The 19,514-nt window shown below is 49.5% G+C and overlaps 1 long non-coding RNA gene across 1 annotated transcript; it reads right to left on the reverse strand.

Annotated features, from left to right (window-relative positions):
- Positions 1-1,120: 1,120 nt before the first annotated feature.
- LOC129146530 (uncharacterized) lies at positions 1,121-19,072 on the reverse strand. Its single transcript, XR_008553393.1, has 4 exons — positions 17,911-19,072; positions 15,233-15,406; positions 4,643-4,811; positions 1,121-1,159 (listed from the first exon to the last, which is right to left on the reverse strand). It is a non-coding gene; the product is annotated as an uncharacterized LOC129146530 (long non-coding RNA).
- Between the last annotated feature and the right edge of the window lie 442 nt (positions 19,073-19,514).

Below are 19,514 nucleotides of genomic sequence, written 5' to 3' on the forward strand. Positions count from 1 at the left end.
CAGGGGCGGGAGGCACGGCTCCAGGCAGTGCACAAATAATCCTACCTACAACCACGCTCTGTGCCCGCCTCTCTGGGCCTCCTCTGTCGAATGGCCTGAGCTTGTATCTTCCTTAAGGGAGCATTGGGAGGACTGAAATGAAATGAGCAAACTGTCAAGCGCCCTGCCCAATTTAGCACTGGAAAGAATGAGCAATTCACGATGGTGAGCTGCTGTTAGGAAGATTATTAGCAGGGACCTGGAGAGAGACCATTAAAAATCCCACCCAGCAGGTTCTGGGGTAGTGAGCGGATCCTAGGCTCTGGGAAGACAGCTGTGGGCCTGCTTTCCTGCCCAGAGGAGGTGGACGGTGCCAGGCACGAAGGTCTGGTGGAGGGCCCTGGCCAGAGGGAGTAGGAGGTGACCACTGCAGCTCCTGGTGCAGCTTTGCACCCCTCAGAAGTCCTCCCTGGGATCCAAAATAATGCTTCTCTCACTTCCTTTCTCTCCCTCCTCCTGGGCTAAAGGCACTTCTGGACCAGGAAGAAAGTGTTTTGGGCACGTGCTTACCTGCAGGGCTGGGTTCTGGGAAGCAGCTGTTGGGCTGGGGTCCTGTGCCTTCTCCCCATCAATGCTCACATGGATTGTCAGGTAAGTCTATGCACCACGCTCTCTGCCAAACTGTCCGCCACAGCCCACATCTGCAGGGTGGCGTGTGAGACACGCACGCCTATGAAGGGCAGGTAGAAACTGGCAGTACTGGGCATGCGGTCTGGAACGGGGCTTGTGGTCTGTGATGTTGCCAACAGCCCACCAGAGCCCCTAGATGGTTGTTATGTCTGGGCAAAATCAAAGAGGCTGCCATCCTGGTGAGTTTGGGCAAGCCAGCCACAGGAGGACCGGCGGTAGCGGGGGAGGAGGCGAGGGCTGACCCACTTGATTAGGGTTTAAAAAATTTTGAAAACAGGATTTACACAACTACCTTCCCAGACCCCAGCTTGGCACCATCCCTGGGTTTGCGTGGTTCCGGCGTTCTTCCCGAGTCATCCGGGGATCCCGAGGGCATTTCTCCCTTAATGTGCTCTTCATTCTCCTCAGCTCATCAGGCCCCATCCCAGACACCAGAGCTAGGACAGTGAGCCAAATCAGATGCAAGTCCTTCCCCCAGGGGATTTATGGTCTAAGGGAGACAGAGATTAATTGATCACAAGAATAAATGTAAAATTATATGACCAGATGGTTTTCGTTTTGAAATATCCATCTTCCTTCTTTCCCTGGCACGCCTCTTTTTTTTTAATAGGGCACTTGGCCATGGGGGAGGGATGACCCTTTGGGCATCAGAAGTCGCTTCTTGCCTCTTGAGTGTCAAAAGTTAAAGCCTGGGTGTTGGGAGGGAGGGGAATAAACTAAGATCTGGAAGACTCAGGATGGCAGCAGTGCCCAGACCGATGGCACTCCTGGACCTGGGGAAGGGAGAGCCACTGGAGGAACAGGGCTGGCTGGCATTGGAGATGAGCCACAAGCTTACTCTGACTCACCCCTGCTCCCCATCCAAACAGGACCGGAGTGCCTGGCACAGGGGGGGACCTGTGTCTCCATCCCAGGGTAAGGTGCGGGAGGCAGGGCACCGCGGGGCTGTGCTCTGAGCAGCAAAGTGTCGAGGCGGCTGAGAGTCTGAAGGCCCTGGAGTCTCCTGGACCTGCGCTGCCCCCACAAGGTGAGGCTCACCCAGAGGCACTGGCAGAGCAGGGTAACCTATCCTCCCACCTGCCTCTGCAGTTGGCCCAGACCTGGACTAACAGGTGGGCTGTGCACATTTTGTTTGGGGGAAGAAAATGTTCCTCTGAGTTTCACTGCTTTGTGTTTTATTTTGACACAAGCATATTAGTCACTTTACCTCCTTGAACTTGGCAGCATCTGGCACCGCTGACAATCTGACATGGCGCGTGGGATGCTGCTGCCCTCTGCTATTACCTGCCCAGCTCACACTCTGGACGAGGCGCCTCTGCCTGGTGGTCCAGCATGCGGAGAGACAGGCGAACCACCGGCTGGACTCAGTCTCAGGGTCTCCGCCTGTCCTGGGAGCTGCACCCGCAGGGAGCTGCCTTCCTGCACAGAGTTCTGGAGGGGGAGCAGGAGGCGTGGCCGGCTTGACCATGGCCCTGAACTGGCCATGTGACCTGGCACAAGTCATGTTTTCTCTCTGAGCGTGTTTCCGTGTCTGTGAGACAGGAACGGATAGTATATACAGGGGGTCAGGGGTTAGTTCCATTTTCTTTGTGCTCTCTTGCAATTCCCAAATTTTCTAAGGACAAATTGTAATCAGATCACAGCGTGCCTGGCCACTTGCCTGGAGGCAGGGAGGCAACTCAAGCAGCAGAGGGAGGCAGGGTGGTGTCCACTGCCTTTCCAGAGGCCTCTGAACCTTTCATCAGTGCCTTGAATGTTTTCCTGGACTGAGGGCTGAGCCCTGTTCCTGCTTGGCCCATCTGCTATGGACCAGGGGGCGCAGGAAGCAGTTACCATCCAAGTTCTCTGGGGATCTGCAGTGTCTGCCGAGAGTCTGACTCACTCACTTCATCCATCCAACAAAACATATAAAATAAAAAAAAAAAACCCCACAAAAAACTCAGCACCTACTATGTGCCTGGCGCTGTTCCAGGTGCGGGGAATACAGTGATGGACAAAATAGCAACACTGTTGTCCTCATGGATCGAGGCATGAATATGTCTCATTATTTTTAGCACAAATAATGAGCAATTGAATAAATGAAAGTATAATGAATGTCAAGTGGTAAGAGGAGACTAGAGGTCAAAGGTCAAAAGGATAGAGCAGGATGAGGGGAGCCCTTTGAGGTGGGCTGGTCAGGGAAGGTCTCTCTCTGAAGAGGTGGTATTGAGCAGTCGGCTGAGCATTTACACAAAGAGCAGCTTTCCAGGCTGAGGGAATAGCAAGTGCAAAGGCCCTGGGGCAGGAGTGTTATGGATACTTGAGGTGAAGGAGGAGGGGCAGAGACAGGGAAGAGACAGGCAGATAAGGCTATCCCCGGCTGACCCTGGCTGAGTAGAGAAGGGGAAGTCGCTGCTGTAGCAAACCAGGGGAGACATGCAATCCAGATGGCAGCTGGACCATTGTGGGGCGGGGAGGTGGGCCCAGTAAGAGTTAGGATTTCGGATGCATTTCCAGTGAAAGTCAACTACTCGGGGCCCGTACTCTCCTTCCACAGCAGTCTGAGTTCTGGGTCCCCCGCAGCCTACCCCTTAGGCTATCTGCCTCTCTTTATCAGGCCTACCCTCTCTGGGGAAGGGAGCAATCTGGTTCCTGGCTGGCACCTGTTCACTTTCTGTGCCCCCTCTACCTTCCTGCTGGAAAGGAAGCCCCACGAGGGAAGGGCTTTTTAGAAGTCTGGCTCAGGCTGTCTGCCCAAAGCCTGAACAGCCCAGGGCTGGCTTGGGAACGAGTCGATGCAGGAGAGTGGGGGTTTGCCGCGCAGACCTCCTACCTGAAGACCAGCAGCTCCAGGCCAGCAAAGGGCAAGGCGGGTCCTTGTCAGTCCCCATGAGTCGACAAGGCTGGGTGTTGGTGGGAGGGGGTGGGGGATGGTGCCACCTGGATCATTCTGCAGAACTGGGTCGTAGAGCCCATCAGGAGTGCCAGGTGGAGGGACACAGGCCCCCACCCCTCCCTCTTCCTAACTCCCAGGATCTACAGCAAAGATTATTAATTTGGTACCACGTCTGAGCCAGCATCACAGCTCTGGGCGCCTCAAAGCCAGCGGCCCTTGTTCTGCTCTGGAACAGTGAGATGGGAAGGTCCCTTGGCGCCCGCTCCCCCATTTCTCCCCCCATTTGACATAATTGCTTTATCCATATCGAACACCCGTGATGGGAAAGCTCGTGCTGAAGGGCTCGACGAGATCATAATGCTTGCCTGAGCCTCCTTGGGAGGCTGTGGAGATGCTGGAAAAGTGGGTCAGCCTGCTGGGGGCTGTGTCGCGGGGGCACAGGCCGGGGGCCTGGGCTCCACAGTCCTCTGGACTAGACACTGTCCAGATGCTAGGGGAGGGCGGGGTGACTGAGTGGGGTTTTAAGACAAGAGATCATTGCGTAGCCTGGAACTGAAAAGCTGGAAATTGTCACAACTGCCTGATGGTTTAGGGCACAGATTCCCAAAAAACAAAGAGCAAAATAGAGGTGTTTTTGGTGATAAAATACTTAAACAAAATTAAAATGACCCTTTTGCCTTGACAAGACTCGTCAAGCCCTTTATATGTTAACAAGAATGGTAATACTGAGAACAAATGGAGTGTTTCCCAAACTCCTATCTTTGATACCCTCTTTTCTGGGAGGATCTGGAAGGATTGGGCTTCCTTTGAACACTCTTTGAGACACACAGATCTCTGTCACCAGCTATCTAAGAGGCTTCCTCCTCTCTGCTTCCCTCTGTTCTAGCTTCTTCCCTCTCTCCTTCCATTTTCTTTTTTTGTTAATCCAGCTTGCATAATGCTACCACCTCCACTGACTCACAGAGAAACACTTGACTCTCTTCCGTGGGCACTGGGGAGCTATTGAGCAGTACATTGCCGCAAGGAAATCAGACTTCTCCACCTGGGATTCAAGGTTCGCCTGGCTCTAAACTTAGCACCTGTGGCTCCCCCACATACCTCCGCATTCCTGCATGCACCAAGATTTCTCTGCTTGAGCCAGTCTCCTCTCCTCACTGTCCCAGGGCGGCTGTGAAATGCTTGTCTCCGGGGCTTTACTTTGGCTTTTCTCCTGTTTGGCCACCTCCTTCAGGTAGCCTTCCCTGATTATTCCTTGTCTCTGAAGTCCCTGGTGATGGTATCAGAAACAGACAAGGATGAGAAACCGAAATGTTAGTTAAAATGACTATAAAAGGATACCCTATGATATCCAGGAGACTATAACTATGTGTACCCAAAGGAAAAATTTAGGAAGAATTTTACAAAACAGAGATCCATCAGCCTCAGAAAGATTGACCGCAGGCCCTCTGGCTTTCTCAAAAAAACTCCAGTAGCATTTGCATGCCACACAATCTCAGAATGCCTGATGACATAGGCTTGTCCTTGGTTCACTTAATTTTTCCTTTTGACATTTTATGGTGGAAAAATTCAAAGGTAGAGAGAATATTATAATGAGAGCCCATGCAGTTATCACCTCAACTTCCCCAACTATCAATCATCTTTCATTTGCACATGCACCTACTCCCTGGGATCGTTTGGAAACAAACCCCAGACACTACATATTCTGTCCATATTTATCTCAGTACGCTTTTCTACTATTTTTTTTACATAACCTTAAAACCACTGTCCCACTGTAAAGTAACAACAATATCACTAAATACCATTAAAAATCCAGTGTCTGTTCACATTTCCAGTTGCCTCTCACATGTCTTAATTTTATTTATTTTATAGTTTGTCCGTGCTAGGATCCAAATGACGTTGTTAGACAGATTTAAGTGTGTTTTCATCTATGATTCTCATCCATGCCTTTCTCTTGTTTTTAAAATAGATTTAATTTTTTAGAGTACTTTCAGGTTGACAGCAAAATTGAGAGGAAGGTAGAGATTTCCCATGTACACCCTGCTCTCATGCATACACAGCTCCCCCATTGGCCACATCCCCATTAGAAGTGGTGCATTAGTTACAGCCGGTGAATCTTCACTGACGCATCATCATCTCCCAAAGCCCATAGTGCTATACATTCTACGGGTCTGGAAAATGTACAGTGGCATGTAATCACCAGTATGTGTCATACAGAGTTTTGTCTTTTCTAGAAAGTCATAGAGTTGGAATCATATAGTCTATGTAGCCTCTTCAGATGGTCTGCTTTCACTTAGCAACATGAGTTTACGTTTCCTCCATATCTTTTCATAGCCTGACAGCTCATTATTTTTCAGTGCTGAATACTATTCCATTGACTGGATGTACTAAGGTTTATTCATTCATTTACAGGAGGATGCCCTGGTTGCTTCCATTTGGAAATTGTGCACAAAGTCTCTACAAACATCTGCAGTAAACATGGCTATAAACATGAGCAGGTTTTTGTGTGGAAATAACTTTTCAACCATCTTTGAGTAAATACTAAGGAGCGAAGTTGCTGTTTCATATGGTGAGAGTATGTTTAGTCTTGTAAGAAACTGCCGAACTGTTTTCCAATATGGCTACACTCCTTAAAAACAGATATTTTTTTCAGAAACCAGATGCTTGATCTGTGTTGTCCCTGTGCCAGCTGCAGTCCACGGCGTCTTCTCATTCAGTCCTCTGTCCTCTATATTTCTTGTGAATTGATGATGAGCTCTTGAGACTTGAGAAGCTTCAAGTTGACTTTTTTTAACTTTTAGTTTTCACCTGGAGGCTCGTAATGCATAATGTTTCCAGTGTGAGGATGTTAACAGCTGTGGGTGTTCAATATCTAGATCCTATAATCTGTTAGGGCTTGCGATTAGGTGAGATTCTAATCCCATCATCCCTTTCTCATTTATTAGCTGAAATGCTTCTGAAAAGAGAAATGTCCCTCATCTACAATTTGGGTATCCAGCAGTACAGTTTACACAAGAAAAGCAGGATAAATGCTTTTTCTTTATTTACCAGCTAATTACCTTTGAATAGAGTGATGCTAACAGTTAACATTTTGAGAGCACCTACAGATTATCAAATGCTTTTTATCAACACTATCTCATTTAATTATCACAATAACCCTGTGAGTTGGAGAAGACAGATGGTGCTATTTTTTAATCTTTTATTTATTTATTTGAAGATGAGAGAACAGAGGTGCAGAGAAGTTAAACGATTTGCCCAAACTCAGAAAGTTATCAGAATAATCATCACCAACATACCAGGATCGCTAAGTCTGTGCCAGCCACTCTTGTCTAAATGCAAATGAACATATTTGTTACTCACAACTCGAAGGGCCAGGCAGGGGCAATGATTTTCTCCATTCTACAGATGGGCAAGCCGGAGGCCCAAAGAGGTTAGCTGACTTTCTTAGGTCAGCTCATAATGGTTATTATTTATCGAGCATTTAATGGGTGCCAGGGGTCCTGCTAAATGCTTCAAAGAACATAACAGCTGTTCTACCATGGGTTGTGTGATGGCTTCTTGCCATCTGCCAGGCACATCGATTCTGCAGAACAACCTTATGCTAACCCTGTGTTCCAATGGGGAAACGGAGGCTCAGAGCGGCAGGGTCACACTCCCTAGGTGGTAGGGCTGGCATGTGACCCAGTTGGACTCCAGTCGAGTTCTGCTCTGCATTAGACTGTCCCCAGCCCAGGCACAGTCAGGACTGCAGCCCAGATTTGGGGGCTTGTGTCTGCACCCCTTTATCTCCCATCTCCAGCCCCCATGGAGTTTCTGATCATGTGAGAGAACTATGCTGTGGGTGCGGAGCTGCCTTCTGCCTTCTCCAACCTCTGATTACCAACCTGCCAGCCAGAGCTAAACTGCAGGGTTTGGAGGTAATTGACAAGGGGAGAGAGAGGCACAGGAAAAAAAAAAAAAGAGAGAGAGAGAGAGAGGCAGAAACCTCATTACCTGGTGAAAGAATTAGTGGTTTTAGTGCCTCCACAATGTCCCTAGATGTAGCTGGCTGGCCTCTAATTGCTGCTCACTGCCACTTTTCTTCCAGAACCGGCATATTAAACTCACTGAGCTGAGCTAGGATTGAAACGACATGAGGCCTCCTGGCCTCGCTGGGAGGGGCTGGAATGACACTGAGAATCTGGGAGGGGTAAAGGGCAGGAAGGAGGCGTACCTTTGTCTGGGGTGGGGTGCTGTAGGGTAAGGTGAAAGTATCAGGTTTTCTACCCTCCCACCATTAGGATAGATGACGGAACCCTGTGGTCCCAAATGACTGCCTGATGGCTGGCACCTGGAGTAGGGTGTGGGCATATGTAGATGGGATTCACCTGGGCTAAGACTGGGCCTTTAAGGGCGGCATCATGGGAATGCCAGCAGAAGAGAAGCAGAGAAGCAGGAGAGCAGAGAAGCAGAGAGAACACGAGAGAAGGCCGGAGAGCCCAGAAAAGAGTGAAGACTTGCTTGGGGCTGGGAGGCCTGCCAGCCTCCCGGCCCCCCCAGCACCCCTGCCTGCTGTGTACCCGGTAAATCCCAGTAAAATCCTGCAAAAGCCACTGAGGACTCCAGGACTGTCTCCTCTTTCACTAGGTCTGCTGGATCAGAAAACCTGCCCTGTGTCCCTTCCTGCCCCCTACAGGTGCCCATCTTGTGCCCATCAGACATCATCGCAAGGCCCTCAGTCATGACGGTCTGAACAACGCTTGCCATCCTGAGTTAATGCTGCTGCCACGGGCTGGAAGGGAACTGTCATAAGTGTCCTGGCAGTGATGCTCCTCTCCTAATGAGATGCTGGGCCTCTTCCTGCGCCCGGAAAGGCCCTTTGGATGGCGAAGGAGATGGGGGAAAAGACAGGAGGAGGAAAAACAAGAATCCAATTAAACCCTCAACTCGAGCAGAGTAAATGAATTTGACTTTAGGTGATCAAGAGGGAGAAAACTTCTAATTAGACACACAGCAATTCTGGGGCTGAGCACGCTCGTGACCCGCCCTCCTGCCCGCCCCCGTCACTTTTTTAGATAAATGTTAAGGATTAGAATGAGATGTAATTAAAATCCGTCAATCCCATACACTTGCTGCCCATGGGGTTTGATGACTGCTCACCTGCTTTCTCCTTTGTCATGAACTCCCGCCCCTCTCCTCGCTTCTCTGTCCCGATTGGCTCTTGTCACCAGCCAGTCCCCTTCCAGAGAGAGGAAGGTTGGGCGGGAGCGGCAGACCTGGGAGCTGATGTTCAAAGGCCAGGAGAGGCCTGGGAGAGCAGGACTCGCCTGCACGAGGCAAACTGGCTCGAGGTTTCAAATCTGGATGGAGGCCGTGGGATACAGTCTGGTTTGACATAATTTGATATGCATTTCCGCCTCTGTGAAATTTGGATATTTCACATAATTGCTTGGACTTTCTGGTTTCTGTTGAAACATCAGAGATCTGGCCATAGTGGACCTGTCTTCCCACACAGGGACAGTCCAGTCAAGCTGACGTTTAGACAGGATGCTTGTGCCCCCTGGAGTCTCTAGTCTGGCCTGATTCACTCCTCTGTGTGATCATTGAGTCCCTGAGGACTTGCGTTTGCAATCTCTGATCTAGATCCTGGATCTGATCTCTAGATGAAGGGAGGTGCCTGAAGGTCCAGCCCGAAGTCCAGCCCGCCACACCTCTCCTCTGAGCAGAGACCCTTCATCTGATAGAGCCTCCTATGAGGCTCTATTCAAAGGCCACCTCCCCAGGAAGACTTTGCCATCTGGCAGGCATTTGTCTCTTCCTGCTCTGGTTTTGGGGATCTGGGTATCTACCCCCAGGTAGCACCCCAGGAGTGTGATGGTGGCTCCACTTGCCCCAATGGGCTGTGAGCTTCCTAAGAACAGGCTCAGGTATGATTTGCCCTGTCTCCCTCCAAGTGGCCAGCACAGGGCCCTGGCCAGTGTAGACACCCACTGAATGTGACTTGACGGAACTGAGTACCTCCTGAGGCAGGACCAGCCTGGGCAAACATGGGCAAGGCCATCTTTACCTCTCTCTTGCTTCCCTTTTCTCCTTCTGCAGGCTCCAGGCTCACTGACCGGAGATCACTGACAGAATTAACACAGCACCAGGGCCAGGGAATCCATCTTGCAAATAAGAATGACAAGAAGCACTGCTCAGCACAACAGAAAGGTGCACTAATGAGAGTGCTGCAAGGGCATGGCAGAAGAGGGGACCATGGGAAACACCCACCCATCCCTTTGGAAGCAGGTCTTCACCAGCTGACGCACAACACGCAGCCTGCAAATTGTTTTGGTCAAGCTCCTTCCCTCTGACCTAGAGTCACAGGGCAAGCCCCTGGACCTAGCTGAGCTCCAGTGTCTTCGTATGCAAGGTGACGATGATGACACTGCCGTGGAAGTGCCTGAGAGTTAGCTGTATTATGATTGTAATATAAGTGTCTGACATTAAACTTTTGATTGCGGAGGCACTTATTTCAGAGACATTCATCTTGAATAAACATTGCCAGTGACATAACTAGAGTATAAAGAACAAGGCCACACCACCCATGAAATTCCCCTTTTTGAAAACCCTGGGTGACCTATGCAACTGACACTGGGGTGACCCTGCATTTCCCTTCCCACGCTTTAATTCCTCCTCTTAATATTTTAAATTTACCAGTAAAGAGTGAATCCACAAAACTCCACATTTGACCTCAATAAAGGCAGAACCCTGGGTGTCCACATTCTCTCTCTCTCTCTCTCTCTCTCTCTCTCTCACACACACACACACACACACACACACACATACACATTGGCCTTCCAGGACTTGTGAGTAATAAACCTTGTTTTTTCAAAGCCCCTGATGCTTGTGCTGAGGACGTCTTATATAAGAACCACAGGGCCCGGACAGGTACACACTGGCTTGGAAAGGGGAACTGTCTGCGGGGGCCGCCACCAGAGTAGGGGCCCAGGTGGGTGCCCTGAGGCATTTGATCTGTCCCATCATCTATGGGCCAAGGCTGAGACCAAACAAAGACCTTGTGCACATTTCTTTACATTTCTTCAAAAGTTAAATCACAGGACCCAGCAAATGCATTTCTAGATCTTTATGCAAGAGAAATGAAAGCACACGTCTGCATAAAGACTTGCTCGTGAATGTTCACAGCAGCATTGTTCATTATCCATAACAGTCCCCAAACTGGAAACATAAATGTCCACCGATTGGTGAACAGATAAACAAAATGGGATGTATCCATATAATGGAGTATTACTCAGCCATAAAAAGAAACATATTACTGTGTCTACTAGAACTTGGATCGAACTCAAAAGCATTATGAGAAAGAGCCAGACATCAGACACCAGATTGTGTGATTCTGTTTAGACAGAACGCCTGGAAGAAGGCAGCTCTATAGAGGCAGAAAGTAGGTTAGTGGCTGCCTGGGGCTGGGTGGGACAGGGATTAACATAAAGGGACACAGGGGATCTTTATGGGGTGATGAAAATATCTTAAAACTGATTGATGATGGTGGTTGCACTACTGAGTTTATTTACTAAAAATTCTTGCACTGTAAACTTGGAGTACATTTTATGATATGTAAAATATTCCTCCAAAAAGTTGTGAAAAATCACCTGTGCAGAGCAATGTGGGACTCACAGACGGCACACCATGGTGCCCAGCTCGGTCCCTGCCCTGTCCTATGTGCTCCCGAGCTGTTAGCTCTTCATTTTCCCTCCTTCAGAGCTGTCTTTGACTCAGGACAATTCCAATGGGTAGGGTAAAGGTGACTGCAGGTGTTGACACATTTCAACTGAATTAATCTTCACAACCCTGTTAAGTGGGAAATGTTACCCCATTTTATTTTTTTTAAAGATTTATTTATGCATACAAGAGCTGGGGTGTAGGCCAGAGGCAGGGGGTGGGGGTGAGAGGATTCACCAGAGACAGAGTGGGGAGCAGAACAGGCAGATCTACTGAAAGTCACCGCTGAGGGGAGCAGCAGGCGAGACAGGAGAGGTCTGCTGCGCCATGTGGGTAGCTCAAACTCATGCTGCAGTGGCTGTGGATAGCTTCATAGTGTGCTGAGACCTTTTTTTTTTTAAATATTTTTAAATTTTATCTATTTTTTTACATCACTCTTCATTTTTGTACAATGTATGCTTTCTTATCTCAGTTATAGTCCCCGTGAGAGTCTCACCACCAATTCACCCGTGTACCATCACATAGTCCCTTGTGCTCTTCCCTCTCCTCTTTTGACCCTACTCCTCTCTCCCCCCTTGTAGAATGTCTCTGGTTTATAGTTGCCTGTTGATTTTGATATTTACTTTATTATACTTTTTTCCCCCCTGATCCCTTATCTGAATCCTCTACATTCCTTCCAAAAGTGAAACCATCCAGTATTTTTATTTTTCTTTCTGGCTTATTTCGCTGAGCATGATCCCTTCCAGCGCCATCCATGTTGCTGCAAATTGCCCGAGTTTATCTTTTTTGAATGCTGAGTAATATTCCATGGTGTGTATGTACCACATCTTCTTGATCCAGTCATCTATTTTGGGGCATGTGGGTTGTTCCCATAGCCTACCTATTGCAATTAGTGCTGCAATAAACATAGGGGTGCAGGTGTTCTATTGATTTATGTTTTTGTGTCCTTTGGGTAGATCCCTAGGAGTACAATTGCTAGATCATATGGAAGCTCTGTTTTTAGCATTTTCAAGTACCTCCAAACAACTTTCCATAGTGGTTGGACCAGTTTGCACTCCCACCAGCAGAGCAGGAGAGTTCCTTTGTTTTTTGAATATGTACCATTCTCCATAGTCCTGAGACTTAACCCCTTGCACCACCAGGGAGGCCCCTGATACCCCATTTTAAAGAAGGGGATAAGTGAGTCTCAGAAAAGCACCTGTAAATGACAGAGCCAGGGTTTGAACCCAGAGAGCAGCCAGCCTGGCCTTCATTCATCTGCTCACCCCTGCTCAGCACTGCCTCTTGGGTGGGTATGAGCACTTCAGCCTGAGTGTAAAACTTTGCTTCAGTGTGGCCTTGGGCAAGTTCCTTAACTTCTCTGTGTTCTGATCCTCCTCTGTACCCTGGAGATTGTCAAGATAAGACCAGGGCATGTGAATAAAATTCTTTGCAGTGGTCGGTAGGATTTCCTTAGGAGTGGAGGGCTTGGCTGACCCCCACCATCCGTCACTCTCCTGCTCCTAGGAAGGGCTGATGGGACCTTTGAAGATGGTGCCTCACTATAGGACCTGCGATACCTCGTACAGTTTGCCCTTCTGGAGGAGGGAAGGGCATTTGCTGCTGGTCTAGGTCTCTGTCACATCTATAGTCTAATGGCTGCCCTTTGTAGCCTTGGCCTACCCCTCCCTGGCTACCCACTCCTCATCCCTGTCGCCCTGACCTAGGGCCTGAGAGAGTAGAGCACCAGACATAGAAATAAAGACCTGACCCAGCCCCCAGTCCCTCACCCAGCGACCTGAGGCTGGGGTGGCGGCTAGGCCTTCTCGCAGCTAGAGAAGACATTCAAACACTTTGCACGTAGAGGCTCCATTGGGAGAGCTGCCTGTATGGCCAGGGTGGGAGCAACTGTGCTGCCCTGGCCTGCCCGTGATCCCCAGGGGCCTGAAGCAGCTGGCTTCTCTCAGAGTCTAATTGCCCGCCTACCCAGAGACCCAGCCAGGCCCTCACTGCGACAGTCATCATCTGTCTTTCTTGTCCTGGAGAGGGAGCAAAGGAAGGAAGATGGACAGGGAGTAAGCCAACCCTCAGTGCAGAGAGGGCTGTGCCTGGGGAATGTTCTGGAAATGACTCCAAGGAATCTGCTTGTGTTGGGAGAAGGAGCCTAGCTCTGGAGTCAGTTGCTGTTGTAGTCCTGACTCTGCTGCTTCCCAGAGGTTGCTCAAATTGAGGGGGCCTCTGTATTACTGTCTTTGAACTGGGTGTCCTATTAATCTCCTTCTCCCAGTGGAAGGGGGCAGCTCTGAGAGAGAGACCTGGAGACAGCTGGTGGGAAGATCAGCCTCTTCTTGAGCACTTTGTTCTATCACAGCACTGATGGTAGAACTGTGGCTTCCACGTCTGGTCTCCCTCTAACCTGGGGTTCTAAGAGGGCCCAACCTGGATCTGATTCATCTAGTGTCCTGGTGCCCTGCACATAGCATGGTACAGAGTTGGTGCTCCATGGCTGGTTGCTGAAGTGAATAAATGATGGTAAAAGTTTATCACCGAGTATTGATTTTTCTCTCCTCTCAGACTGCTATCAGGGCTATTTCTTGGCAAAATTGAGATTAATAAAGTTTGTATCAGATCCCTGCCCACTTTACTTTCCCTGTCCTATTCTCTCTTTATTTGGCATCATCTATGGTACTCTTATCATTAGTCAGATGTCAGGGAGAAAATGATCAGTGTAGCTAACTTATACTAAAGTGAAAATGACTGATAGGGCTGTCATTCTTTACATTTCTCTAATGGACAATCCCTTATCCAAAGGGACAAAAGCTAATGACCAACTGTAAATAGTTCAGTGCCCCTTTCCAGTCCCATATCCTGGGACTAATTTTTCCTTCATGTTCCCATATATCCAATGTAGGGTAGGGCAAATGGCCCTCCATTCTCTGCTTGAAACCTCCAGTAACAGGAAGCACAAGTGATGGGGAGCTCAATGCTTGTAAGACAGTCCATCCCATTGCTCTGACTAACCCATCAGTCCATTTTGCCCTTGTCTGTCTATGGAGCCAGAGTTAAATGGAGTAGCTCTGCCCCTTCCCCTAAATAAGACCTTTAGACTTGCTGCTTCCTGAACCTACCCCAAATGTACTTTCTTCCCTTCCAGTCTTTGCTCTTTTTCCTTCTCTCTGTGCCCTCTGCCTTCTGAGGTCACTTTCTGAGGCCATACCTTGCTCTTGGCTTATTTGTGGCGCGAATATGATGGACAACACCCTGAGCCCAATGTCCCTGTGATTCTTTCCAAGTCCAAGTTCTCAGAAGTTCTTAGAGGAATGGGTTTGGGGAATTCTGACTATCAGCATTAGTGAGATAATAACAGCCAATGTTCCTTGCATGCTCACTGTATGCTGGCACTCTTAGAAAGGGCCTTTTGTGAATGGCCTGGTAAAATCCTCATAGCAGTGTTTCTAATAGTCACTATCACTCTCCCACTTCCAGATGGGGGAACTCAGCCTCACAGAAGTTTTGCAGTGTCCCCAAGGTCAGTAGCTGAAAGTAACAGAGGCAGAATTTGAAACTTAGGTGGTCTGATTTCAGACCACCGTCCTCTGAATGCTGGGATCTGCTAGACATCTGATGCTGCCATCAATGAAGGTGTGCATGGGCGTGAACACACGCAGCACATTACACCACACATACACCACACTGCACACCTCCCATACACTACATCACACACGCCCCATATGCGTATACCATACATGCCGCACCCATATACATGCACACACACACACACACACACACACACACACATGCCTACCAATCATGCCCGTGCTCACATGCACCAAGGTCCTTCTGTCTGCTACAGTGGGCTGGACATAGCAGAGTAGGGAAACCTTACTTCAAATTGTCCGGCAAGAACCAACCATCTGTGGCTTTTGCCCACACAACTTGGATCCACACCCTGTGTTTATCTCAGGCTCATCTTTCAGTTCCAAATGTGCAAATGTTCCTCCCACTAGTACTTACTTGGTTTCTTCCTACTTATCCTTCAAGACTCAACTCAAACATCACCTCTTCCAAGAAGCCTTCCCAGCACTCTTCTGTAAGTACCTCCAGACCCCCCTAGCACTGGCCACATTGTCCCAAAGTTAGCTTCTCAAGGGTGGGGTGCCATGTCTGCTTCTCTTTTGCTCCCAACACCTAGAAAAGAGGCAGACACAAAATACATAATAAATTGTTGACTTTAGCTGTACCCTCTTGCCATGAAACATGGAGCTACCACTAAGCTTCTGCGCCATTGTTTCCCCGTCTTTGATTCGGGAATAATAAAAGCTGCCCCGATTTCCCTCATGTGGGTTTTAGATGTTCCTGGCCGAGCCTGAATTTGAAAGTCCTGTGTAAACAAGACCCGTGCGCGTGTAACACGTGGGGGTCGTGCAGAGGGTGAGTCTCCACACCAGGTACTCTGACCCGGTGTGAGTGTCCCGGGATCCCCGGACGGACATGTCCCCGCTTCTCCAGCCCAGGCTGAGCAACGCGCAGGGTGACGAGAGCCAATGGACTGGCTTCCAGGGCACAGCGGAGAGACCCCCAGATGGAAAGGGGGGTTGTTTGCATGAACAAAGCTTTGGAAGGCAACTGGCTTCAGCTTGGACAGAAAAGCAAACCCCACAGGGAAGCATTTTGCTCCCTCACAACGAGCTGGAGAAGAGCAAAGAACAAAGAAGAAAACAGAAAGAGCGACTCTCTCTGTGGCCCCAGCATCCCCAAGCAAAGGCTCACGCACGCGCGACAAGAGGGCTGTGAATTTCTGAAGGATCAAGGAGCTCTTTCCAGTCCGAGATATCTCCACAGGGGACTCGCGGTCACATAGGAGGAGCCGACAGGCTCTGATGCCAGACTCCCCTAACCTCGTGGACAGGGTGTCCTAGGATGGCTGAGCTGGGAGCAGCGCCCCTGCCCTCGAGCCCAGTGAGCCGCCTGCTCCAGGGAGGGGTCACCCCCGCCCTTTGTCCAGAGCCCTCCCCAACACACCACCTCCCCCCCAGGGCTGGTCCTGAGAGTTACTGGTGGAATAAAATTCCATTTCATCCATGACTGAGGAAATAAGGTGCACGTCGAAGTTCTTTCTAAACGTCAGCTCCGTGGATCCTTATGAACAAGCGGCAAACGCCTAGTACCATCACCCCGGTTTTACAGATGAGCAAACTGAGACTGAGGGAGCCTCCACAGCTGGGGGTGACGAAGCTGGGGTTCTAATACGGGCTCCAGCGTGAGGAGAGGTCTGCTCCTGCCAACACCAGAGGGGTGGACAGGTCAGGCTGCCAGCCCTGCCAGCTGTGGGGCAGCCGTGTATAGTTACCCCTCGGCAGGTCTGCATGAGTTTGGACTTCAGGGTGGAGCCTGTAGAGACCTCATTTCCCAGGAGAGGAAGCGGGGGAGCCCCTAAGTAGGCAATGGGTGACCCAGCATGCTATGAGCATGGGCTTGACCAGAGCAGTGAGGACCCGAGGGAAGCCTCACTGCTGAGACAGCTGGACATCTGGTGGAGACTCAACGGGCTCATGGGTGGGGACAGCCTTAGTTCTGTCTGGCTTCTCTGAGCTCCTGTCCTGTGCTGCCTTCCCTGGCCCCAGGGCCCGACACACTAGGTTTCCTCAGCCAGCATTGTTCTTCCTGCCTCCAGGGCCCCCAGCCTCTCACCCAATCACCCTGCCCTGCCTTTTCCACATAGACTGCTCCTTCCATCTCAGCTCTGCCAACATCTCACCATCTCTGGGAGTGGTTCTCAACCCCCAGACTAAGTCGGCCCCACTTGTGATTCTCAGTGTGTCCGGCATACCCTGCTTCATCTCACCTGTAATTAAATGAATCATGGTGTTGTAATTTCTTAAATAGCTTTCTTGAACTGCACATGTTTAAAGTGTAAAACCTGATAAGTTTTGACGTATATGCTCGTCCGTTAAACCATCATTGCAGTCACAATAACGAGCATAGCCATCTCCCCTAAAAGGTCATCTCCTGACCCTCAGTAATTTCTCTCTCCCTCTCAAATCCTCATCCCATCTGGTCAGCAATTGACTTGCTTTCTGGTTGGCATTTTCCAGAATTTCTAGAATTCTCTCCAGTATTGACAACTTTTGTCTGGCTTCTTGCATGTGGCATACTGGTTTTGAGATTCATCCACACGGTTGTCTATATCAGTAGTTCCTCTTTATTGCAGAGTATTGTATTGTCTGGCTAGATCATAATTTGTATAGCTTCTTTCCCTCTTTCCTGCCCCCTCTCCCAGAGAGTGGGCTCATGTTTGCAAAGGGCATCAAATTTAGACAGTTATTTCCCAGTGGGGTTTTACATCAGTCATTGGACATGGGTAGGTGGCAAAAGTATTCATTAGTTAAAAGCAAATGTTCAATATAGGACACATTTTGTATACCTGCTTTGCCATCATCTTTACTTTTTTTTTTTTTGTGGAACCCTCGCCGGTGGCCAGGGATCGAACTGGCGCTGCAGAGGCTGTGGGCAGCCTCACAACCCAGAGCTCAACCTCTGCGCCACCAGGGGAGGCCTGCCATCATCTTTACTTTTAATATATCATAGGCCTCAACAGCAGGATCTATCAAAGCTTCAGGCCAGAAAGCTTCAGCTTTCTAGGACTGAAGGTGGGGGAATGAGGACTTCGTCACCTCCTGAGACGCCCCTACCTCCATCCTTTTCCCAAGGCCCAGCAGCCCCAGCTCTGCTGAGGGCCCAGGAGACTTTCAAAAGGCAGATTTGAGCTCAAGGATGGTGAGAGAGCCAGCCCCTGCAGCCTGCCCAGACGTGGCGATCACTCCAACTCCAGATAAACACAAGGCAGAAGCAATGGATCCCATTTTGCTGTTGAAGAAAGCAACGTGGAGATGAATGCTGTGGTGCTCGGTGCTAGTCCTGTTTTGTGAGCACCTGGAAGGATTGTTCTTCCTGGCCCCTTGCCATTGAGTGAGGTCACATCTTCTCTGACCAATGAATTGGAAGCCGAAGTTGTGTGGTGTGTGTCATTTCCAGGCTAGAGGACTTAGCTGTAGATATAATACACGGCCTTCCAGAACATTCTTTCCTTCTGCCATTGTAACCAGCAATGTGTGACAGGATCATCCGATCAGCCTGTGTTCCTGGGTGAGAGTGAAGTGAGCAGAGTGGCCCACTGGCCCGTGATGGCCACATAGTGAGAGTGAGAACTTGGCCTCTGTGGTTATAGGCCACTAAGATGTCAGGTTAGTAGTTACTGCAGCATTATCAGGCCTATCCTGACAGGTACAGAAGAAAGTCGATGTGCCATTTGCAGGGCATGAAATATCTCACTCTATCCTTACAACCTTTCCAAAAAGGAAGGGTGTAGCCGCCATTACTTGCCTGAGGACAAGACTACAAGTGGAGAAGAAATCAGTGCCCCCAACGTCAGTCAACTGAACAAGGATTTGAACACAGACTGTGCTCTTCCCAACAGTCTACACAGTCAGAATTGCCCAACAATCAGCTCAATGGTTTTCCATGTCTAGGGCCTGACTGTCTGGGGGTCAGCTCTTTGGAGTTGACCTCAGGGAGTGGAGAGATCCTCAGACTGGACACCAGCCAGGCTGTCCTTGGGTCCTGTCCCTGGACACTTCCTTCCCCATGCACGAACGTGTTCCGATGCCAGTGTTTACAAGTGTTTACTCCTGTGACTTTTTGTTACGGCAAAAGCATCTGATGAAGACCAGCCAAGAAAGAGGAAAAGCTCCATAAACCAGGGAAGGGAGGGAAATGAGAGGCAGGGGGTCAGGCTGTGGAGGATAAGGTGGGTGCCACCATGGAAGGACTGATGTGGAGGGAGGGGTGAGCATGAGCAAGTTCAGAGTGAACAGTATTAATGAGAATAGCAGTAGTCACCACCTAGGGAGCACCTGTTATGTGCCAGGCACTGTGCTACAGGCACTTCCTCTATGACATCACTTCCTGTGAACCACTGCCCTCTGAAGTCACCATTATTAGCCACATGCCACACACAAGGAAACTGATACGCAGAGAACTGAAGGAATTTGCTGAAGTTTACATGATGAGGGAGGAGCAGGGCCAGGATTTGAATTTATCCCTGTGTGTTCCAAAGCCCATGATTTTAGCCCATTACACACTCTGTCCTGTGGAAGGATAGATGTGCATCAGTGATGGTGCACAGAGCGGAGGGTGCCCTTCTTCAGGTGGAGGCAGCCCAGCTGGACAAGCAGAAGTGCCTTTGTGTGGATGGGAAAATGTACCACCTGGCAAGCGGAGGGCAGAATGAAGTTTT

Source organism: Talpa occidentalis, unplaced genomic scaffold (assembly GCF_014898055.3).
Source record: "Talpa occidentalis isolate TD23 unplaced genomic scaffold, MPIMG_talOcc4v2.1 talOcc4.3, whole genome shotgun sequence".
NCBI lineage: Eukaryota > Metazoa > Chordata > Mammalia > Eulipotyphla > Talpidae > Talpa > Talpa occidentalis.